Source organism: Monodelphis domestica, chromosome 2, assembly GCF_027887165.1.
Source record: "Monodelphis domestica isolate mMonDom1 chromosome 2, mMonDom1.pri, whole genome shotgun sequence".
In the NCBI taxonomy this organism is placed as follows: domain Eukaryota; kingdom Metazoa; phylum Chordata; class Mammalia; order Didelphimorphia; family Didelphidae; genus Monodelphis; species Monodelphis domestica.
Genome location: NC_077228.1, coordinates 259,630,662 through 259,649,911, shown reverse-complemented (window position 1 = coordinate 259,649,911; position 19,250 = coordinate 259,630,662).

Here is a 19,250-nt window from a genome sequence, read left to right as displayed (position 1 = left end):
GTATCCCCAAGACCAAAAGTCTGTCTTGTGTCTCTGTGTCTGCCATAACCCTACCCAGTCTCCTTTTCCTCTCCCCACACCTCATTCCTCCATTCCAGAGAGAAGTTCTGCTGCTTTGTGACCTTGTGCATCTTCACTTATTCTATCATGAAGTTAGGGATTGAAATTCATGAATTGAGGTAGGAAGTCCAGGGGTGTCAGAAAGGAAACTGAGATCACTTATTTGGTACTGAGTGACTCTAGAGTCTGCTTTTTTGTTTCCTCTTTCCAGAAGAAAAGGTAAGCCTGAGTTCCTAATGCCCCATAGCACTTTGCTTATGCCTCTATCCAGCACACTGAAAATGGTGATGGCCACTCTATCCAAAGTCCATCAGGTGTCTGTACAAACATCTTTATACCTGGCAGCTGAAATAGACTTCATCATTTCCTATAGAGACAGTTCCAACACTAGAATGAAGCCCATGTTCTTACCTAAGAGACAGGGCTTACATGTAAACCCTTAAATATGGCATCAACAGAGACAGCATTTAATAACTTCAAAGGGTGAATCAAGGGATTTCATTTTTCCCCTGAATTTAATTTCCAAGCCTTCTGTGCTTTCATTTGTTTTCCTGAGGATCCAGGGACCTGGCTTGAAACTATTGTATCTAAATTGCTGGCAAGGGCAAATCGATCAGATTATCGTTTGTGATCAAAGCAGGAAACATGAGAGACTAGCAATTATGCAAAAGTATTGAGAGAGAGGAAGTTGCTTTTAGGTGTGTATCTTGGAAATACGCTTTGTTGATAATGGCTTATCTTCTGAACTTTATTTTATTTTTAAATCCCTTACCTTCTGTCTTAAAATCAATACTATGTATTGGTTCCAAGGTAGAAGAGTGGTAAGGGCTGGGCAATGGGGGTTAAGTGATTTGCCCAGGGTCACACAGCTGGGAAGTATCCGAGGCCACATTTGAACCTAGGACCTCCTGTCTCTAGGCCTGGCTTTCAGTACACTGAGCTACCCAGATGCCCCCTCTTCTGAACTTTAAAGTCTCCAAATCTACTCTTTGAAAATTTGTCAACCTGAACATTTGGTGTTGATATTCAGTCAAGCCAACCAAAGGGTATCTGGGCTAGATGTCAATGGCTAAGATTTCTTGTACTCTGCTAATCATCCCAAACTGGCCCAATATAAAAACTTAGAATCAGGCATTGCTTCTTCAGCAGGGTGTTGCCTGTACTGATCATTTTCTCACCATGTTCTGTCTTAAATAAATGTTTGGACTTGCTATGATCTTTTATGTGTAGGCTTATTATGAGGTTAATAGGCATATGAATTATTATTTTCAAAAGCATTCATCCTGTTGCTTATCTGTTCTCTGTATTCTCCCCAAAACAAAATGGCAAATTTCCTGTCCTCTTTCCCCAAGTTCTCTTATTTCCCATCCAAGGAAATCTTAATAACCTGAGATAATTTTCAGATCTTTCCCCCTCCCTTGCCCATTTTCCCTGGCAGATCCATGCTTATTAAGGTGGAGACTGGGTAGTTTGAAAGATAACCTAATTAAGCAACTTTAACATTCAGATAATCAATTAAACAACATCACTGTTTTATGCCTCTGAATAGCAGTATATTATCTGTATAAAATACTAATAGATAACCTGTATTTTAGTAATAAATTGTAAGGAATAATCCCAATCATTAACTGATTGAATAATTATATATGAGAATCAGTAATTAATAATCGTGTAAGTAAAATAAGTTAAAATCCCTTGAAGTACCTTGTGAAATACCTTTGCCAAGGAGAGGTGGCACATCTCTTTAGTATCTTGTATATATCCAGACTTAAGAAAGTGATATATCTTTTGGCTCTCAAAGGATAGAATTACCTTGGCTGTTACCATTTTAAGACAGGGAGACTACATGATTCTTCCCTTCTTAAGAATATAAGGAAACTTTGGCTTTCCCCTTCTGAAGAAACATTCAGCTGACTACCCTACCTTTTTGAGGAGAGTTTGTGTAATCTCTTTTTCATAAGGTTTATAATCAAATCAGCAAATAGGGGTAGGGCCTTAGACTGGCATGGGGCCTTTTTGACCTTGATGTGACTGATTAATTGAACAGTTTAATTGTCAGTTTGGAGTTAAAAAAAAATACTGGGAAAACAATCTTCTTAACATTAAGGACATAGGTGGATGTGAGAAGAATTTTTTCACAATTAAGGCTTGAGTCTGCCAAAGAGAGACACTGGTCAGCACTGAGTAGGGCTGGGGAAATTTTCCCTTACTCTTCTAGCAGCAGCAAGGGTCTGCAGACATAATGGATAACTAAGGGAAGTGCTTAGCCACTGGGAGATTTTCCTTCTCAGAGTCCACCAACCAGGTGTGGCTGTGTTTGGCTGGGCAACATGCAGCAGAGCTGAGACTGTGTCTGTGGCCAGCCAGGGGGACAAAGACGGGTTAAGGATATAAAGGAAGGCCAGGAAATTGAGCAGTCTTCGTGCCAAACAAAGGGACAATTAAATGAGGATTTAGTAAAAAATTTTGAACTGTTGGTTTTTTGATCAGGGACATTTCCCATCCCATTCCAGGCTTACTGGGGATGAGTAGAAATAATACTACAGTTGGAGGGAGAGGATCTGAGTTCAGATACCCCCACTCTGCCACTGAGGATCTAGTTTCTTTGGGGGGGGCAAGTCACTTTGCCTTTTGGGGAAAGTTTCTTCCTCGGTAAAATGAGGATGACTGGCATATATACCAGTCAGTCTTATTATAGAGGAAGTTATAAAACAGTACTAAAAAAAAATGTGGCATATTCCTACTGTCCCCTTCCCCCTCTTTCTTCTCGTCACATTTTAAACATTTTTAGTAAACAAAACCTATTTTTTTTCTCCCTCCCATCCTACCCCACCTCTATGAAAAAGAAAAACAAAATGCTTGTTCAATAGGTTGGGGATTTTTACTTTAAATGATCCATTTATTGCAAATATTAATAATTAGAATTATATAATTATAATAAATAATTAATATGGAAATATGTTTTGAACAATGATACATGTATAATCCAGTAGAATTGCTTGTCATCTCTGGGAAGGGGAGAGGAAAAGGGGAGGGAAAGAACATGAATCATGTAGCCATGTAACTATGTAAAAAATTCTAAATAAATAAATAAATAATTTTTAAAAGGTCATATAAGTTGTAAAGAAGAATCTGTTCCTCCAACAGCAGAAAGCTCATTTCTTACATCCTTATCAACAGTGACCTTTAGGCAGGAGACCAGACCTCTGGGTTATAGAAACTGAGAATCTGATCTTCACTGTCTTCTAAGTGGTTTTTTACTTAGTAGGTTACTCCTGTCCCAGGCTGTAAAGAGGACCCAAAAGATAGAAAGATGGAATGCTTTTCAAATTGAGGGTACTAAAAAATTGGGGGGGGGAATAGAAGGAAAAACTACCAACAGTGTGCATGATCCCAAAGGGTAATGTGCTGCCTTCAGAAAGAGTGGGTATCCTTTGACTGGAAATCTTCAAGCAAATGCTTGATGAGTGCTGGTTGGAGATGGGAGAGACATCTTCTGCTCCTGTACCTTGATGCAGGCTAACCTCCACATCCGGAAGGCTCTCCCTCCTTACCTCCACTTCTTAGAATCCTCTTTTTCATTCAATGCTCAACTCAGGTGTCAACTCCAACCAGAAACTGTTCTTACATTCCTCTGCCCAGGAAAAATGCTTTGTACAGATATGCTATCTACATTGCAGGGGTTGGGGGTATAATGTCCCCCTTGAATCTGGAAAATCTGGGTTAAATTTTGGATCCCCTCTTTGTACCAGAGAAGATGTCTGAAATGTTTCTCTTAAATTTGTTTTATTAAATAGTAAATTGCATACTATACAGTGTAACAGTTCAAATTTAGGGAATACGGGGAGACTGAGGCAGGTAGAAATTAGTTTCTTTCTGCAAGGAGTATTATATTTTTAGAGGTTTATTAAAGGTTAAAGATGAAAGAAAATACAGAATAAGAAAAAACACGTGCCTAGGCCAGCGGCCTAGCAAGATAACCTCACATCACGGAAGAGATGCGTCTGCTCCAAAACGGAAGTCCAAAAGAGAGCAAAAGCCCTTGCAAATCAGGTTAAATCCCTTTTCAATCTCGGCCCACCTGAGAATTTCCGTGAGATTACAAAGCATTTTGGGGAAGTGGAGCAAGGAATTGTGAGGATTGTAGTCCAGAGTTCAAATCTCAATTTTACAACAGGTAGTATTAACAGTACATATATTTTATGCATTTAAGAGTTGCTAAATTTTTTAAGATATCGACATTTTTAGCCTTTGTGAAGCATCGGTTAACTTTCACATTCTTTTCACAAACTTTAATGCTGTGGGGTGGTCCAGCCTCCCACAGGGGATGGGGTCTTGGAGATGGGACAGTGTTGGCAAAATGATTGAATGGAACACAGCTTTCTGTTCAACCCACAGCACAGGTTTCACAGGATAAACTGCTCCGCATTGGCTGAGGCTTGGCTTATTTTATACCCTCATGATCACACATCTACTTGGCACACAGTTTCATCCTCAACATACATGTTTCCATAGAACCTAAAACAGACATGAAGCCTAAGGAGAGAGTCAACAAACATTGTTCCTAAGTATAAGGTCAGAGGGTAGAATCAACATGACCCAGATATAGGTTGGGAAATTCAGAGCACAGATTTGCCAGAAGTTTTTATACCTAGAAAAGAGGATCCTATCTAAGTGGGCATATAAAAATCCTTAGGTTTAATTTTGTAAGTGGGATCTCCTGGCAATATTCTGGGGGGTGTGAATTTCAAAACTACTCAACCCTGTTCAAACCATTCTTTAGAGGATGGAATTTGGCTATTTCCTGATCAATAACAATAGAAATACTTGGAATGACAGAATCAGGTCTTGGAAACTACAATCTCCACCCTTCTCAGGGTAAGGAAGGGCTGCAGCAAAGCTCAAGATTTAATTATTTGAGAATATGACCTTCAACAGACATGTGCAAAGGGGACAGACCTCTGGGCAGTCCTGGGTTAAGCTAGAGCCTCCATTGGCACAGGGGAGACACAGGAAGTGAGGTAGAGGACAGCTGAGGAGTCTGGGGACTTCCTGGGTGGAAGAAAGGAGGTAGTTGGAGCCTGGTGTTTGGAGTGAAGGCCCTCAGACTATTTCTCCATTTTGGTCACATGAGTGATAGGGACTGATCTCTTTTCTTTGCCTTGGCTATCCAAGGCCTTGGGCCTTTGGCACAGCCTAAGCAGAGTGTGTATTTAAGCCCTATTCCCTTCTCTCCCCTTTCTCTCTCTCTCTCTCTAACACCTTTCTTCCTCCTGTTAGTAATTAAAAACTCCATAAAAGGTTGACTGCTGACTTGAGTTTTCATTTAGGAATTACATAGCTGAATTCCTTGGTGACCTTAAATTAATATATATCAGTCTTTTAAAGTGATTTCCATATCACAGAGGACAGAGTGAGACATTTGTATTAACCCTGCAAGAATGTTGCTCTCATCTATTTTTCCTGTGGCTAAGTAAGAATAATAATCATAACAATTCCAATAATAAGGGGATGTTAATAAGGAAGGTCATGTAGTGTTTCCATCCTCCCAGGGGCTGCTTTGTAGTCCCCAGTTTCCAAGTGTGACCATGTCAAATGGTGTGGTCTTTGATGGCTGCCGATGTAGGGTTCAATAAAATCCCCCAAGAATGGAGACAGAGACAATGCAAGTAAGCAAAGGATCACCGGTTATTTACTAGTGCACTAGGCCCTAGGGCTGCCCCAAAGGAGGAGTGCACTGGCTTGTCTAGGGGAACACCTTTTATAGTATAGGGGGCTAGTATGAAATGTTGAACAATAGGATGCTGTGATTTGGCAGTTGCAGTTAGCTAAGGGGTTCACAATACAGGGAGTGTCTACTTAGCTGCTGGAACGGTTATGCTGACTTGGACAAGAGTTTACTCCTGGCCCCCAGTGGGAGTTTGTTCTGACCTCCTTCACTGGCACTTTAAGTTTTTACTTATTTTAACTTCAAAACAGAAATTGTGCATACTTATGGTTTGAAAATATGTTGATAATATGTTGATATTAAACTATATGTATATTTCATACATTTCTGATTTTCTAAACTTTTTGTGTCATCTGTGGCTTTCACATGTCTTCTGCCACATCTACAAAACTCTCCCCAAATTTGCAATTAATTTCTTATGCTCACCTTTGATATATCGAAACTACAATGGGAAAAGTAGCGATGTGGAAGAGATATCTGTTTTTACTTGACATGTTTTATCCTCCCAAGAGCCTGCAAACTCTCTGAGGACATTAACAGTTTTAATTTTGTCAGTTAGCATAGTACCTGGTCCAAGGGTAATTGTGCCTTTTGAAATAAATTTGAACGTTTTCTTCTTTGGAGTCAATGTCCTCAAATGCTTTCCATCCATCTGATATTTGTGTATGTGTGTGAGACATTATCTGTAAAACTTTTCCAAGACCCCTATACACAGGCAAGGTGACTTGATGTCAAGAGACCTATTTATCACATTAGACAAATCCCTTTTCCCCTAAGGCTTCAGGTTCCTCAAGTATAAAATGGGAACAATACTTGACTCTGTGAACTACAATTACAGTTCTCTGCTTCCCGATTCTCCTACCTTCTCCTCCGCTCCAACCCAAGATGGAGGGTTTTGAAGTTAAGAGTCTGAGAGTCTCAGAAGACCCTCAGGAGGTTCCCCTCCTGTTTGTGAAGCTCCAGAAAATCCACCTCCTGCTAAAGGATGCCCAGTTCTGCAACCACATAACTGTTTGGGTCTCTGAGAAGAGCAAGGAGGAGGTGATACTGTTCCCCTGCTATAGATGGGTGCAGGGAAATGGCATCATCTGCCTGCCTGTAGCCACTAGTAAGAAGAGTGGAGGCTGAGGCAGGGAGACAGCAGAGGTCTTAGGCCTGGAAGAGAGCTTTGGGATCATCCAAATTAATGCCCTGATTTAAAAGAAAAACAAAACACTAAGGCTCATTAAAGGAATGTGGCTTGACCAAAGGTTAGGTGCGATTTGGGTTAAAGTTAAAAACTAGGAAGGAGTGGTTGAGGAAAGGATCATAAGGAAGACAGAGGACATAAGGAAGGGAAGGCACAAGGAAGTTAGAGTACAGCAAGAGGACAAGAGGACAGAAGTAAAGGTAGCTGGAAGAATTATTATATGACAGTTGTATGGCATAAAGAAGTAGCTTTATCTGGGTGAGGCTGGGGACATGAGGAAGAGAATGTACAGTGTGTGACTGCAGGGACAGGTGAGGATAAGGGTATTAAAACAGAAAATGTCAAGAATGTGGTTTTGGAGAACAGGATATGGGAGTGAGTGGGTTGGGCAGGGACAGAAAACAGGGCATATGTAACTGGGACAAAGGAAAAAATGGGAATTGGAGGGGTGAGATGGGTTGGGGATACAGGAGAACAGGAAACTTGTCCTAAGACTGGACAGCAGGAAAGAGAGGGATGGGGAATGGGCTAGACATGGGGGCAGAAAGGAACAGAAAATGGGGATATGACTCAGAAAATTGGTGAGCTGAGACCAGGGGATAAGAGCATCCTGGAAGCACATCCATGGAGATGGAGCAGTTAAATGGGACCTTGTTCTTCTGCTTCCCCAGCTTGGATGACAGGAAAGGATGTCTAAAGCCTATTTCAGAAACACAGAGAAGAAAAGCTAGAGGAGAGAAGATTATATGGATGATGTCCTTGACCCTTGACCTCTCAATATCTTAAATTCTGACTCCCGGACCCCATTTTATTTACATTGTGACCCTATACCTATTAGTAGCTTCTAGCCCCCATTAACCCAGGCTTCAGGGGTCCACATCCTTAGTTCCATCTGTGGGGTGCCAACTGTTAAAAGAAAAAAATTGGGCAAAGATCTATGCAAACCTGGCTTTATTGTGAAAGCTGCAGGTCACAACAGTCAGGTTCTAAGACCTAAAGTTCTAAAGGATACGGATATTTATAACATAAGTATAAATATAGACAGTGCTGAAATGCACAGGTCTCAAGCTGACCCTTCTCAGTTATGGGGGGCCACTCTGTGGGACTTTCCCTTTTTGGGTACTAGATGGTCAACAAGTCACAAGGTGAGCTCCCTATGTGTCTCCTAGCTTGAGAGTTTAGGGTCAAAAGTGAAGAGACAGTTAATCTTACTTTAATTACTGACACAGCATGCTTTATCTATGATTATTTTTTATCATTCTTATTGATTATTATCTCTTATACAAGGTATTCAATCTGCTAATCACCAGAGCTAACCCTTACTATAAATCACATAGCTACAACTTAACATATCAATTAACAAATGATTATGAGCTAATTAATTAAATTTCTCTTTACAAGAAGTGGCTCCTGGAACAAGGAGAACTTGGTCCTGGGATGAAGTAAGTGGGGCCTGGGCATGAGACAACTTAGCAAACAAGATAACCAAGTCTGAAAGACTATATGGAAGAGTCATGAGACAGTGGTCAGAGTCTGGGAAAGAGAAGATCATTGCAGGCATTGGAGCTGTTTGCATCATCTGTGTTTCTGGGAGAACCATCTTAGCTCACATTGACATAACACATTATGGTGTCCAATCAACTACCTCTGAAGTAGATCATGCAGGTACAATCAGTATAAATACTGAGTGGCAGGTCCATTTTACTACTGGTGAGAAAACTGAGACTTAGCAGTGTATGTCACTTACTGACTTATCCTTAGTCATACAGTGATGAGAAATAGTGTCTGGAAAAGAAGCTTTAAGTTAAAAAGGAGAATATTGTAAAGGTAAATCTTCCCATCTAAATGGAGATAAAAAGAAATAAGGAGAGAGAGAGAAAAGCAGCTACAACACAGAAGAAAATATAGCCATAGAAATACCCAATAATTCATAGGAGACAGAATTGTAAGAAAAAATCTAAATATACATCAAATATATGACAGAAATGCAGAAAGGATTAGTAGTATACAAGATTGCAAATTGGCACTAAGATTTAGGAAGTATGATTTATGACAAGACTATAGCTATGAGGGGCAGGTACATAGCTTAGTAGAAAGACTTACCAGGTAGGAGAACCTCCTGGGTTCAAATCTGGTCTCAGACACTTCTATCTGTGTCACCCTGGGTAAGTCATTTGAGCCTAATTGCCTAACCTTAGCCACCTTTCTGCCTTAGAATTAATTCTGACAGAAGGTAAGGGTTGAAAAAACAAAAGAATATGGCTATGCAAAGTTATAACTTACTCAGATAGAAAAGGATAACAGAGGGCAAAAGTAAGTGGAAACTTGGAACCAATACTTAGTATTGATTCTAAGACAGAAGATAAAGTTTTTAAATAAAACAAACAAAAAACTGGAAGCCTGAGTCAGATCAGTATGGTAATTCAGATTTGGTACTGGAATAAAATGAGAAACTTACATTCCATTTATATATACTTGTATACCATTTAATTAAAGGCTGTTCACTCAATCATTGCACAGATATGATACTCAGCAAAGCAACCCTAGAGCAATAGATCAGTAGCTTCCCTCCCCTCCATATTAGACACAATGGTTCATATGGTTAGAATTCTCATGGAACACTCAAAAGTCCACCCTAGACCACTGGTCTTCCCAAATTTTGTGATCATGTAACCTTATCAGTAAAAAAAATGTTAAGCATGCATTTCTAATATTTATTTATATCTATAGCTATATTTATTTGTAATTTATATACATATAATTTACATGTGTATGTTAGTACTATATGATACTATACTACTAAGTATTTAAATTGTAAAAGCTACTAAAGTATAAATTAAAAAAGCATGAGATAAAGAAAAAACAATATTTTAAACAAGAAAGAGCCAGTGGAATTTATTGAGTCAAGAAAGAGAATAAAACATTGAGATTTGACTTCTATAAAATCACTAGGATGGATGGGAGAGAGGAGACACTTGAGGAAAGTAGATAAATAGGAGCCTGTTGCAATAGTCTAGGCAAGAGGTGATAAAGGCCAATACAGTGATAAGAGGTGTTTGGCTATGTTGGAAAGAAAATGATGCAAGAAATGTCATGAATGTAGAAATGATAAAATTTAGCAACTTCCTGGATATGTGGAATGAGGAAGAAAGAGGAGACTAAAGGATAGAAAAGTTCAAATTATTTGAGAAAGAAAATCTTAGTCTACTAAGATTCCATGACCTAAAACTCTATCATCAAAGCCAGCTTAGAAAGAATGGAAAGTTCTCAAGAATGAAAGTCTGAGGAAGAAAAGAGAAACAATGACAATGAGGAAAAGAGAGAATTGTCTAAAGAGACTAATGCGTCTCAGACCAAAGGAGACCAAAGGAGAGGTAGAACTACTGCTCTGGTATATGGCAAGCTGATGTAGTGAAGGCAAAATTACTCAACTGTTTTCTTTGCCAAGAAGAATGATCTTTGGATTGGGGAAAAAGAAGTAGGGAAAAGGAAGTAGAAATCCAAGATAAATAAGGAAAAAGTAGGTCACCTAACTCATTTGGACAAGTTCTAATCACTGGGCCTAGATCAGACCCAGGTCCTCAAGACCTGACAAATGTCATTGCTAATCTAATGTTAGTGATCTATGAAAGGTCAGGGAGAGAGATGCTGCAAGGCTGAAGAAAGATAAAGGTCTCAATTTTACAAAGTGGAAAGAGAGGGCAAGAAGGCTTTTAACCACTAAAAAACCAGAAAGAGAAGAGGTACTAGATTTGTTCTATGTGACCTCAGGGGACAGAACTAAGAGCAAATGATAAAGTAGTAGGGAGGCAGACCTGCTTCCTTTGATGTAAGAGAAAGCTGCCTAATATCCAAAGCTACTGAAAAGGTAATGCTATACCTCAAGAGGGAACAGGCTTTCTCTCACGTGTGATCTTCAAATTAAAGCAGAATCACAAGGTTTGGTTTTTTTTTGATGATCTGATATTCAAAGGATTTTTCTTCAGTTTTGGGTGAAATTTTTTATTTTAATTTTTTTGGCAAGTTGTCAAGGCAGGGATTGACTGTGTCTTTAAGCAAGAGAGTTGACATGGAAGTAGATGGAAAGACAAATTGATCTGTTAGCAATAACTAGCCTGTTGCTAAAGAGTTTATAAAGAAGGGGAAAATGAAATTTAAATGATTTTGGTTTTAGATTTAAAGTAAAAAAAGTTTTTAAAATATTCAATTTAATATGTAGCATATAAATAGTATAATTATAAGCAGCTGAAATACAAGTGATTTTTTTAGTCATTCTCTCTTCCCTTTTTTTTTTTGTTTTTTTGGTTTAAGTTAAATTCACCTGACTAGGGCACTCTGGGAGAGCCCTACTTTGGGGCCATATAATCACCATCAGGAGCAAAACCTTTTGCCTCCTCTGCCTGCAGCTTTTACTTAACCCTGTGGTTTCTGGACATTTGTGTAGTATTGAAAAGACAGAAAAAAAGGAAACATAAACATGGCTATAACGTGATGCTAAAACTAAAAACAAGGAAATGTACCTCTTTCTTCAGAATGAAAACTAAAATCTTAAATAAAACACAAAACTTGATGAAAAAAATTTTCCTTGAATTTCCTTCTAATTCCAATTCTATGCTTCTCAGTGATGCCCCACCTGTTCCCCTCAACTGCTTTTCTCTGACCCGGCCCCCCTTCTCTCTTGCCCATTATTCAGGAGACAAGGTTGTGCAGATGGATCCTGAGCTACAGGCCTGGTGCAGAGAGAATACTGAGATTGGCCAATATGGGGCCCCAGATCCCCCCAGGTAAGGCATGATATCTCCTACACTGAAAAATCATCTCCCCTTTGTTCTAAACCTTCCCTAGAACCCTCTGTAAAAATTGTTTCTGAATTCCACTACTCTTATGAAAGTATTCCGGGCCTAGGGATGACCTAAAATGATCTCAGATCCTAATCCCTTGATATTTCCCTATACTCTGACCCCTTATCCCAGGTAGTTACAAACAACACAGACAGAGAAACAAATCCAGTCCATGAATACAAGGCACAAAAAACTGCAATAAAGGATGTGATACCATATGGCAAAGGGGTTGTGTTATCAATGAATAGCTCCCAAGGTCTCCAGCCTCCATCATCATCATCAACTCTACTCAGAGACAATATTGAAAGACATTTTTTCCATCATAGTCTGTTCCAGAACTGCTCCTTCCATATATATTTTCTGTTAACCTCACTTTTTGCTCCTTCCCCTGTTCATTGTAGAGTGTTATTTACAATTCATATGTAAATTTAAACTTGACTACATTGTCAGGGGTTTTGTCAGAACAAAAGATTTGTGAGTAGAGGAAGTAATTTATCCCTGTAAATCCCTCTAAAAGTGAAGGGAGAAATTAGACACTTGATCATAACAACTTCTAAGAACCAAAATTTTCCCTAATCTACACATTCTAGGACCGTGGCTACTCCTGAGGACACCAGCCCTTTGTTCTCCCTGAGTTTTCCATGGCTTCTTCCACAAACTCTTCTTTCTTCCACATTTTCCTGTCTCCTTTAAGTCCAGGGCTCAGCCCTGCCACTTTCTCACCATGTGCATCTATCTTCACATGCTCAGCCCAACACTCAGCTGTTAATTAGTCACAGGTAAAGTAATTTAGAAACATAATTGAGGGAAAGGCTTGGGGGAGAAGTAAGAGCTCAAATTCCTGGTCTCTGAGTAACTTCAGTCTCTTCCCACCATAGTGGAGTACCTGGGTTCCTAATGTTCCAGGCACTATGCCACAGCCCTCCACCAACCACAGAAGACATAACATTGGAGATGGTGATGGCCTCATTGCCCAATATCTATCAGGCTTGTCTCTGGATGGCTAGCACAGGACAAGCTTGGTCAGTTCCAGCCCTGTGAGTAGAGGGCCCAGGGGTAAGGGACTAGAATTGGCAGCTGAGGTTCTATAGACCTAAAGCTTGTGACTCTGAGATTACTGTCTTCTATCTCGGGTACTCCTGGGTCATCACAAAGAGGAATACTTCTCAGAACCTGGGCCCAAGGCTTTACTGAGCCATTTCCAGGAAGATTTGGATACTCTGGAAAAGGAGATAATGGTCCATAATGAAGGCCTGGACCTGCCCTATGAACACTTTCAGCCAAGCAGGCTAGAGAACTGCATTACTATTTAAACCCAACATTTGACTAATTCTGATTGGGTTGGGAAAACCCTAATTCCTTTCCTAAGCCTAGCCTTTTTTTTAAACTGTTACCTTCTGTCTTAGAAGCAGACAAGTGGTAAGGGCTAGGCAACAGAGGTTAAGTGTAAGTGACTTGCCCAGGTCACACAGCTAGAAAGAGTACAAGGCCACATTTGAAACCAGGACTTCCCATCTCTAGGCCTGGCTCTCAATCCACTGAGCTGCCCAGCTGTCCCCCACCAACCTTCAACCCTAGACTTTTTAATCTCATGTTTACAGGTACAAGAATCACAATTTTAATGGCCTGTTCTCAAATATGTCCTAATATCTTAATAATAATGTCCTAATATCACTCTCCAGTGTCCATGGGTCATTAGTTCACATTAAGCAACTTAACACTCTCCTCTCCCACTCCCGACACATGCTTCTCATTCTCTGGTGCTGGTGTTTCTAGAAAGAAAAGATCTTCCCTTTGATTCTCTCTTTGGGCAGGGGTCTCATACCATTCTGTCCCAAGGATGGGAAAGCTTCTAGCTTAACCAGATATGAAGATTCCCATCCCTTTCTCCCAGCACTAACAGTACTCCTAGCTCTACCACCTCATTTCTTCTGTGTCCTTATATGTCCCTGCCACCTTGCCAAAATCTACAATGAATAAATGGATAAATCTGTATATTATAAGGAATATGAACCTATGTTGCTCAGGGAACAAAATAACTGCAATGCTGGCATAAGGCCACACACTAGTACTACCTTTCACTGATAGGGTCATCTTCTTTGCCTCAAAGAGTTAGAAGAGTTCTCCAAATAATCATAAAAGGCCTGTTGTCCATGAATATAACTAAATCTATTTTGAATAGATCTTGACAATCTATTTTTCCATCGTCATTCAGTATCACCACTAAGGATAATCAGTTTTGTGTCCTTTGTTTTGTTCCAAACCTGCCTCATTCAAGCTTTATGAGGATATCCTGTATCCTCCAGTATACTATAATTTACAAACTTCAGCTAGATCTTGTCTTTATCTTTCCACAATGAGAAAAAAAAACTCATTTTTAAAACACTTTAGACACTTTCAGACATTTTGTGTCCATTATCTTATGACCCTTGGAAACCCTAAGGTTTCATTATGTGGTTATTTTTCCAATAAAACAACTATTTGTATAAATTCGCTTGATAATTATCTTGATATGTTAGAGTAGCCCTTCTATGTGTGATGAAGATGTGTAAGACTGACTCTATTTACCTAAGACTAAAGAGTGATTTGAAGAAACTGTCTTTGTGCCCCAGAGTAACCTGAAAAAACTGTCTGAAAATTGCAGCCTGGGTGATGTCTACCCCTGCCACTGACTCATTGCATACCAATTCTCATGGTCTTTCTGCAATGAGCTAGCTAAAACTCCTTGGGCTTTGCATATACATGTCTGGTTTCAGACAGTATTTCTGGTCATAGAGCTTCTGTATCTAGTCACAGATTCTTTAACTCTAATTGAGATATTTCAATATTATTCACTATTAACATTTATCCTTGGCAAGGCATCTGCTGGATCCTATGCCATATTGTATTCTCAAGCATGGAAACTGATTAGTTCATTCTTGTTATCATATAAAGAATATTATTGCACCCCAAAAATATATACCAAAATACCTTCCACCTGGAAATCTGTCCACCCCTATCCCTGGGAGCTCTCCACCCATACCACCCCAAATCCCTCCCTGGATTGGCTCCTTCCTGACCCTTCCCATTTCCCTTCACTAAAAATGATAAAATAGCTGCTGGTCAACTATACTTTGAGTGCTTGTTGGTACTAGGTCAATTTGCTTCCATATGCATGTATGTCTGCTTAATATAGATTATTTTGACTTATAGGCTTCTTTTCTCTTGATTATCTCTCAGTTCTGGAAAATGGGACAGGAGTTTCTTGGTGTATCAGTACCCCAGGGTGTTTGCTCCCCTTTGGGGGTGAGATCTAAATTATATAGAGTTCCTGCCTCAGTTTACATATTACCCTATTTTACACATAGATACAGCCTCAGAGGCTAAGTAAATTCTCCTTTATCATACAACTAGTTATCAGAGGAATGATTTGAACCTAGGATCTAGGTTTCAAAGGAACCTTGCTTTCTCCATTATACCATGCTGATTCTCCAATGACAAACAAAAAATCTTCCAGCATAGCCCTTTAAGGACTCATAAGACATACTGTTTTCTTTATAACAACTCTTTATGGCAGGAAGTATAGTGTCATCATCTTTGACAGATAAGAAAACTGAGACTCATATGAGTAATGGAATGCAGATCTACTGATTTCCTGGCCAGTTCTCTGTCCACTACAGCTATATTTGACTTTCTATGTGCCATCTTGAATTCTATTCTACTACTTAGGTTTATGAGCCTGAATTGAATATAGTAGTCCAGTTACAAGTACATGATATTTTTGTATGAAGGAAAGAGTAGAGTATTGGAAAGAACAATTAATTGACAGCCCTGAGTTCAAAGACTGACATCGACATCCACTCTGTTACAAGGGACAAATCACAATCTCTCTAGACCTAAATTGCTTTTGTCAAAAAATAAGGGGGTTAGATTAGATGGCTTATAGCTATAAAGCATGGAATATACATTCTTTCATTAATTTCAATTGCTTTCCTAATGATAGCTAGCCTCTTCATTGAGTTGAAGTTTAACTTTGAGAAATTGATCCAAGATGCTCTTCCTAGTTCTTAACTGTTCATGAAAAAGGAGTAACAAAGGATATTTCCCTCTGGATATCTCAATCCTTAGTTCTTCCTACTCCCTGAAACTTCAGAAGGCCCACCTGGAAGACCTGAAGACATCTATGTTATTGTCTCCATGGGAAGCCTTCCACCACATCCACCCAAAGAAAAAGTGGAAACAGGCCTCCTTCCCTGCCCTTTGCCCTTCGTAAGAGGGACTTCCAAACCATGACCCCTTCCACAACAGTGTTCCTGGGGTTGTGAGTTTATGATATCTCATTTAGCTTTGATAAAACCACAGAATGACCATGGTGGTGTGTATATCACTATATTTGGCACAAGTGGCTGTGTTATCTAGAAAGAAGGACTGAATGCCTGGGTCCTGCAAAAAGAAGATATCGTTGCCTGACCTCAAGGGGAAGAAAAATTCAGTTCCTCACTCTAACTGTTCTACATAAAGCATAAATATCTGTCAGCTAAGAAGCTTGGTCTCTCAAACCATAATATATACATCCTAGCTCATTGTAGCAGTCCAGCCCATAGGTATTATGGAGAGACAAGGATTGTGAGTGAGCACATGGCCATCCTGCGCATGGCAATGGGCTCTATTCCCAGCGTGGCTGAGGTTAGGGCAAGAAACCTTGCTTCCTCCTGTCTCACTCACCTGAGGATAATAACCCCACCTTCACCTAGTCATAATTTGCAATTATCCAATGGCAATACACTAGGTAACTCATCCATATGTATTGAGGCATCATGTAACTGATCAATATGTATTGAGCTCATTTGTATATCAAAGAGAATAAAAGAAACAGGACACAACCAGCTGGGCCACTTGGAGGACATCGACAGGTTTGCAAAGGAGCAACTTCTCCCCTTTCTCTCTCCTCTCTATCTTTCTCCCTGAGGCCTGGCCCTTCGGTCAGGCCTTCCTGTCTCTCTTTTCCAATGCTAATACCTAGCGTTATCTACCTCCTTTAGTTTCCAATCTCCTTTCCTACTGAGCTAGCATTATCCTCTGACCAGTGCAGTGTTAAATTGGGATCATTGGATCGGAATAGCCTGAATAGTAACGTCCAGTGGTCAGAGCAGGCTGTGGCTCCCGAATATCAATAATTGATTACTGACTCGATTATTTACATCTCTAAAGCCAGCTCGTTCACGCCCTTCGAGGGATCCAAAACTTCTATCCTGTTTCTATTTTCCTTCCTTAAAACTTCTCGCAGGCCGGGAGGTTTTACTCATGGTATTTACAGGTTCACAATAAAGTTGGTTTTGTTCATATCTTTAACCAGCATTTTTCTTGTACATTAGTCAATGTCCCTATGCACTATGCCTAGGTCACTACCCAGCACAAAGGATATGATGCTGGAGATAATAATGGCCATTCTTCCCAGTGTCTCCCAAGTATCCCTCCAGATGTCTTTAACATGGCAACTCAGTCACAGTGAGAGGATATTGAGTTAAGGTTGAGGATCAGTAGCTGGTCTAGACTTGGAAAAAAGAGCTTAGTATAAAAGTCTTTCCCTATTCGAATCCATCCTCCATTTAGAAGCCAAAATAATTTCCCTTAAAATCAGAGTTGACTAGCTTCAATGGCACTTTACTACCTCCAGGATCAAATACAAAATCTTGTTTCCAATAAAACCATGCTTAACTTGGGTCCTCTCCCTCATATTTCCAGTCTTCTTATACCATATTCCCTACTATATACTCTTTGACCCAGTTACTTTGGCCTCCTTGCTCTTTCATGAACACCATACTCTGTCTCTGATCTCCAGGTATTTTCTGACTGTCCTCCAGGCATAGAATTTTCTTCTTCCATATTTTTACCTCTTAGCTTCCCTGGCTTGCTGCCATTCCCAACTAAAATCCCATCTTCCATATGCTTTCCCTGTTAAATTTTCCCTATTTATCTTGTACACAGCTTGTGTGCACACACTGGTTTGCTAGGTTTTCCCACATTAGTGAGCTCCTAGAGGACAGGGACTATTTTTGGCCTTTTTATTGTCAAAGGACTTAGCAAAATGCCTGGCACTTAAGAAGAGCTTAATCAATGCTTAGTGCCTGACCCCAAACTGCTACATTTGGAATGAAATCTCTGCTTGAATCCAAGCTCTGACATCACTTTGGTGACCTTGGACAAGTCTTCTGTTTTCTTCTACCAAAAGACAAATTAGGAGAATTCTTAAGGGTCCTTACAACTCTAAATCTATGACCTACTAGAGATATTATGAGGGGGGGGTGTCTTTTTCCTGGTGTTTCGGCTGATTCCTTTTTTAATTTTTGGCCCAGGTTTCTCTAGGATAAGACACAGAAGAATACTTCTCAGGATCTGGACCTCTGGCTGTGCCAGATCTTCTTAGGGGAAATTTGGCCACGCAGGACAAAACAAGGAATACTAAACTGGAACTACTACTGTGTGCTGAGCAGCCAAGCCTGGTAGAAAACAATCACTATCCCTTCTAACCAAGACTTCTCAAACTCATCTGGAATCCCTGGATGTCCACTTACTCCTTAAAGCCCAGACCTCTGTAAACATACCTTAAAGGGTTTTGGAACTCACTCCTCAAAGCCTTCAGGCTGGAGAGTAGGAAAAGATAAAGCTGGGCACTGAAATTAACACTGCACTTGAGTCAAGAGTAGGAATCCTGACAGCCACTTCTGTAGCTGTGATTGTAGACAAGTCATTTAGGAGCTCCACTCCAGTTGCTTCATCTGCAAAATGGGAATAACTACTACTTACGGGAGGGTTGTGAAGAAAGTGGAAGTAACCTGAAAGCATTAGAATACTGTGGGTTTTGTCATAAAACATAGTGTGTCTGAGCTGGAAGGAAACCATGTCCTAGCACAAAAATTTTCCTTTAAAGGAAAATTAAGATATCACTTAGGTTAAAGCTGCATAGAATTCAGGTAATTAGTTCTAGAGAGGAAAAGAGGAAACTGAGGCATCTATCCCACATATTTCACCCAGGAAGTTCATTTAAAAAAATCAGACTCCTCAACAGATTCCCAATCCCACCCTGTTTTCATCCATCAGGTCTGCCCCTGGGTGGAGACAGTGGAAACTCTTGAATTCTAAGGGTGGGGACTGTGAAGGAATATATAGGCAGGTGTGGGGAGAGCTCTTCCACTAAAGGGTTTGAGTGCCCAGGGATCAGACTAATTTCCTGTTACTCTTTTTGCAGCCACCAGCATCTCCAGACAGGATGGGTCACTACAGGGTACTCTTAGACACTGGGAACTTTGCCTTCGCAGGGACTGACAACCAAGTGCAACTGTGGTTGGTGGGGCAACATGCAGAGGCCAAACTGGGGCTGTGGCTTCGGCCAGCTGGAGGACAGGTCAGTGATGGGGTGAGGATGTGGAGGGGAGGTCGGGAGCTGAGTAAT